Genomic DNA, 6,282 nt, shown 5'->3' on the forward strand with positions numbered 1-6,282 from the left:
ACCTAAGAAAGGAAATGCACTCTTCTTCTGAGGTCTTCCTTCCTGAGAATGCTGGAAGATGCTTACATGACGTACCAGTCAAACGCTTTGGGTGCAACTAACAGGATCCCGAGTCTCAGCACCTAAACGAAAAAGCCAAACCATGGGAGGTGCGGGGGATGGGGAGCTTGATCCACGCCTGCATCTTGAAATCTCACCATCCTGGTGACGTTCACTCCCCAGGATACCAGACTTAGGCCTCACATCCCTCTGTATAACCTTGAATCTGAATGGAAAATAAGCTTCTTCCCAGCAATTCTAGTTAGAAAGGTCTGATTGGTCTGATTTCAATTGGATCCTGTCCTGAACCAATCAATGTGTCCAGAGTCATAGGTTAGGATGAGATAGGAGCATGCCCCAAAGGAGCAAAGGTACTGACACCAGAGGAAGGTGATGGAAAAAACACCCAGGGGAACAGAAACAGCGTCCACCACGCTGGTGGGTGACCATCTTCCAGGCTGCTGTGCCGCTGGTCTCTAGTTCTAGCGCTGCTGCTGAGACACGATGACAAGTCAAAATCAACTCCCACTTCCTGAGCACTTACTATGTACCAGGCGTTTCCCATGGTTGAGAATCCGCCTGCCAATGCAGGGGACACGGGTTTGAGCTCTGGTCCGGGAAGATCCCACATGCCACCGAGCAACTAAGTCCGTGTGCCACAACTACTGAGCCTGTGCTCTAGAGCCGGCGAGCCACAACTACTGAGCCCACACTCCACAACTACTGAGCCCACGTGCCACGAGCCCGTGCTCTGCCACAAGAGAAGCCACTGCAATGAGAAGCCCACGCACTGCAACGAAGAGTAGCCCCCGTTCACTGCAACTGGAGGATGCCCGCGCACAGCAACAAAGACCCAACACAGCCAAAAATAAATACATTTTAAAAAAATTATACAAAATAATCACAGGAAGTAGGTATTATCGTCCCCGTCTGGCTGATGAGGGGAAACCATCACAAGGCAAGTGTGTGACGGAGCCTGAATGTGAGCCCAGGTGTTTGGTTCCAGGGCCTGTCGATACAGAGGACAGAAGTTTGCGATTTACAGAAGTCATGTCATTCATGCATTTAGCTTACACACACACACACACACACACACAGCCATGTAACCAGTGCAGGAATCGTGCCCACCGCTGTGTCCATATGCCCTGGTCACCATTGCCTGTGCCCTCACATGGTTCCAGTGAGCAAACAGCCTTGTTTTTCATACAACTTGGCCCCTAAAATCAAATTAACCACCCCATGTGGTGCTCAAGGAGGAACCCACACCAGTTCCAGGCGGGAGGAAAACCCACTGCACACATCTACAAACAGACGCCCTCCTAGGGGGGTTTCCAGGGGGACTGCCCCCCGAGCCACCCACTGTGCAACCCAACCAGAGCTTCAGATGCTCCAGTTCAGCTCGCCTGCATCGTCAGAACAGTGCTGCCCGGTGGAGCCTGGAAAAACAAGCACCAGGTTCCGGCTTTGCTGCAGGCCCTCTAGCCTGTCCGGCACCAAGGGTAGACATGCCGCCTTCCTCGGGAACGGGAGCTGGGGAGGATGAGCTGAACGTCCTCGAGGTCACCCAGCTCCCTTTCCTCTGACTCTGTCCACCTTTCTGGTCCCCAAGTTGGCTTTCGAAGCAGGATGAGAACATGCCACATATGTCAATCCCCTTGACAGTGACAGGACAGTTCTAAGGAAGCCGGGCATGTCTTACTGGGGCAGGTCCAAGTTCATCCCGTGCCCCCCTCAGGTCCTGGCAGGTAGCAGGTGCTCGGCACGTGTGTGTTCGAGGTATCTGTCCTCATTCGGGGGTTCCCTCCTGCAGAGCCTCTCTCACCGGCTTCGTTCCCCCCCCACCCGTGTCGGGGTGACTTGCTGGCCGATCCCCGGCTCTGCTTCCAGGTGTTAACGTCGCGGCTGCTGCTGTCGTGTTGGCTTGAACACTTCTCCTGACACCTGGTGAAACCCTGGCCCCGCCCCCACTGGGCTCTGCCTTTACCAAGAGGTGACTGCTCGTCTCTGCTGTGTTCGGTTTGGAAGTCTGGAAGACGGTGTTTGTGCCGCCCGTGGGGTGCTTGTTCACTTGGACCCAAAAGAGGCCGAAGTGCCCCCTGGGTGTCGGGCGTGTGTCTGGATCCGCCGCCCAGTCTGTCTGTCTCTGGGAGCACACCCCCGTCCCACCCTCTGGGTCACCAGGCTCCCACGGGAGACAGCCCGACCTCAAGGGAGCCAGCCACGTGTGTTGCTTGTAGTGTTCAGGGTAAGGGGACTAAGGTTTAAAATTCCTGCCCTAAACGCTCCCAAGTAGCTCACCAGCCTTCCATGCCACCCTTGGAGAGGGGTGAGGGCCACAGAATGGCAAACGTTGGCGCTATCGTCGCTGTTCATTCCCTTGTCTGCCCATTCTTCCTTCGTTGCACTAGCGTCACCTCAGGGCCTGCTAGGGTCCAAGCAGTGCCCAAGAGGGTGCCAGGTCCCTGCCTGAGTGCACCTGACACGCAGTACAGGGCTAGAGTGCATGCGAGAAAAGTACCGGGAAGGAGCAGAAAGACATCCCAGAAGAGGAGGCTCTAGGGCACCTGCCCACGGGGGAAAGTGCTGGGCCGGGGGTGCTGCGGGGAGGGGAGGGGGTTGGCGCGACGGGTCCAGAGACGAGAGTGCTGCTGGCCGGAGGTGGGTGGCGGAATGAAGGCAGGGCCCGGCAGACTGTGCCAAGGAGTTTGGACTTGACCCCGAGGTCAAAGTGAGCCATGGAGCAGGGATTCAAATCCGTGGCCAGGGGCTTCCCTGGGGGTGCAGTGGTTAAGAGTCCGCCTGCCAATGCAGGAGACACGGGTTCAAACCCTGGTCTGGGAAGCTCCCACATGCCGCGGAGCAACTAAGCCCGTGCGCCACAACTACTGAGCCTGCGCTCTAGAGCCCATGAGCCACAGCTACTGAGCCCACGTGCCACAACTACTGAGCCTGTGCGCCTAGAGCCCGTGCTCTGCAACGAGAAGCCACCGCAGTGAGGAGCCCGTGCACAGCAACGAAGTGTAGCCCCCGCTCGCCGCAACTAGAGAAAGACCGCGCGCAGCAACGAAGTCCCAATGCAGCCAAAAAAAAAATATATTAAATAAATAAATAAATAAAAATCCATGGCCAGTAAAGACATGACAAGATATGATTACTAATCTAGGAAATGCAAATTAAGATCACAGTGAGAGGCCACTGCACACCCACCAGGTTGGAAAACCATTTTTACTATGTCACAGCAAGTGTTACTGGTGATGCAGAGCAACGGGGACTCTGCTGGGAGTGTCGATTGATAACATTGTTTTGAAAACAATTTGGCTATATTGGCTGAAATTGAAGAGTTCAGTACCCAAGGAAACATGGAAATGTTACTGGAATATCCACAGCAGCACTGCTTGTAATAGCAAAAATCTGGAAATAGCCCAAATGTTTACCAACAGGACAGATTCACAAACGGTAGTACAGTCGTGCGGTGGAATATTATACAACGGGAAAAACGAATAACTACAGTTATTCAAGCCAATATGAACAAACAGTGTTGAGCAAAAGTCACAGAATACATGTGATAACCATTTATTTATGTTCAGACACATCCATCTTTTAAGGATGGACACACACACACACACACACACGCACACATGGTAAACAGAGCACTTCAACATGATTGGTGGGGAATTCCCTGGCGGTCCAGCGGTTAGGACTTGGCACTCTCACTGCCGAGGGTGTGTGTTCAATCCCCGGTCAGGGAACTCAGATCCCACAAGCTGCGTGGCGCAGCCAAAGAAAATCTTAAAAATAAAGCTCATTGTTTAAAAATAAATAAAGCTCAAAATTAAAAACATGATCAGTGATGTCGAATAACATTCAGCAGGGTGGCCCTGCATGGCTGCTAATACTATACTCTCTCTAGCTGATATATATATATATATATATATATATATATATATATATATATATATATATAAATGATAGATCAGCATCCTGAGAGAATTTACTGAGTTTAATTCCCCTCACTGCTGCCATCCTCCCTAAAAAAGGAAAAATGTTGGGAGGCTTGCCAACCCTTCTGTTTTAAAGGGGGAATTTTAAAATAATAATTTTATTTATAGATTTTTTTAAAAAAGAGATTAGACGAGATAGCATTAATGACAGGAACACCAAGGCCTCTGAGAACACAGGGGCAGGTTGCTAATCCACAGCGGGGTGGTGGGCACAGCGGCGATCACGACCGGCCGGCTTCCCGCCCCTAAGAACACCCTGGGGTTTCTGGAGCACGAAATTCTTCACCAGCCCCTTCATACACTTGTAAGGTTTAATTCCCTCGTTATTTTAATTTGGATAATGAGATTGAACGTTGACTGAAATGTCGTGTTGGGTGGACTTACTTATCCTGTATTTTTAAGTGAAATGCCAGGTTGTTGGAAGGGCTCGGAATTTACAGGCAGCATGCTGTCGGCGTGCTGCTCAGAATACTGCATCGTGACGTAGTTTAGAAATTAAAAGGTTCTTATCATACATCCAGTAGCAACTTGAACAGTGAACTCAGCACAGTATCTGTCATAACATATTCATTGGGACACATTTGTTAAGTAACACATTTACACACGCTTGTCTGCCCTAACTTCAGAGAAGGTAGAGGGTGTCTGCAAAGTGTGGAATTTTCCAGTAGCTCATTCACTGCTCAGTTCTATGTAGTAACACACTTGTGCCCCAGTTGATCTGCCTTGAGTGAAAAAATTTAGAACCATATGAAGACAGATGGAACCTGCTCTAACTGTCCCATCCCTGCCCCCCTTTTCCAGATGAAGAAACTGAGACTTAAAGAGACTTGCCCCAAAGTCAGCAGAGGAGGAAAAAAAAGAGGGACAAAGAGGCAGACACCACCTCTCACTGGGCAGGGAAGAGGCAACGATGACCTGGCTCTTAAAGGAGTGGGCGTTTTCCAGGCAGGACTAGAAGAGAGAGGCAGGGGCAATGGCACAGGTGCAGAGGTGTGAAGTGGCAGGAGTCTGGGCCACGGAGGGGAACCCTTTATTGCAGGGTTTCGAGGTGAGTGGGGAGCAGGGGGAGAAGCAACAGGATCACCTCGCTGTGGAGGGCCTGGTAGGGACCCCCTCATGGGGAGTCAGTGCCAAAAACGACGACCCCATTCGTTGCCCGACCAAGCTGCCCACCACCTGGGCCACATGGGCAGAGTCCTAACTGACAGCCAGGTGACCCCTGGCTCAGTGCAGCTGGAAAGGAACTGTCAGCTCTTAGGCCAGCCAGGGACATCACACCTGCTCGTCACATCACAGACGAGCATCACACCTGCTCGTCTCCGCCCCGTTTCAGCTTCGGACCCACCTCACCCCACCCTGGGCACCTGCCCACCCTCTGGGCACCTGTCAGGGCAGCTGGGTCTGCTCTCCCACCAGCTGAACAAGAGGTTGCCCTTGGGTGCGTCTCAGCCTAAAGGCCTCTGCCCTCGCGTTGGCCGAGACGGAGAAGGGAACAGGGAGGGCATAGCTGCCCCCGCCGGCCCTGCTTTAGGGCCACCACCCGGGGATCCCAGGAGATGTCAGGGAGGCTGAGAGGCCCAGGCAGGGCTGAGCACACCCCTAACTCCATCTTAAGACTCAGAAGATTCGATTTGAAGTTGGCATTTTTCTATCCTCCGGTCTTTTTTCATGTATGTGGGGTTTTAGTGGTGAAATACATATATATACAAATTATATATAATTTAATACAATATATATGTGTGTGTGTATATATATATATTAATTTTAAAAAGTTGCCTCCTGTTTTCTCAGTTAGTTTCATTCCTACTCAGTGGAAGGCTGGAAGCTTTGCCACGAACTCTCCAGGGTGAGACATTAATGATGGTGATCTAGGGAATTCCCTGGTGGTTCAGTGGTTAGGACTCAGTGCTCTCACTGCTGAGGGCCCAGGTTCAATCCCTGGTCGGGGAACTAAGATCCTGCAAGACGCGCGGCGTGGCCAAAAAAAAAAAAAGAAATGATAGTGATCTAGACTGCAACTCACATAATTCTCTCTTTCCTAACTTTCCAGTTCATGAGAAATAAAGAAAAATGAAATTCCTAAACATCAAATCCATCTCCAGTTGGAGGCCCCAAACACAACCAATCACCTGGCCGGTTGATGGCGCCAAAGGCTAATCTGCCTATGGACGGAGGGTTCCTACCCGGTTCCTTCCAACACTCAGTTACCGCTTCTGCACAAAGATGGTAGATGGCCACCTGC

At 51.4% G+C, this 6,282-nt stretch overlaps 1 non-coding gene across 1 annotated transcript; it reads left to right on the plus strand.

Moving 5' to 3' along the window:
• Nucleotides 1-5,917: 5,917 nt before the first annotated feature.
• Nucleotides 5,918-5,990, plus strand: TRNAE-CUC (transfer RNA glutamic acid (anticodon CUC)). The gene has a single exon. It is a non-coding gene; the product is annotated as a tRNA-Glu (tRNA).
• Nucleotides 5,991-6,282: the final 292 nt, after the last annotated feature.

This window comes from Pseudorca crassidens, chromosome 1, assembly GCF_039906515.1.
Source record: "Pseudorca crassidens isolate mPseCra1 chromosome 1, mPseCra1.hap1, whole genome shotgun sequence".
NCBI lineage: Eukaryota > Metazoa > Chordata > Mammalia > Artiodactyla > Delphinidae > Pseudorca > Pseudorca crassidens.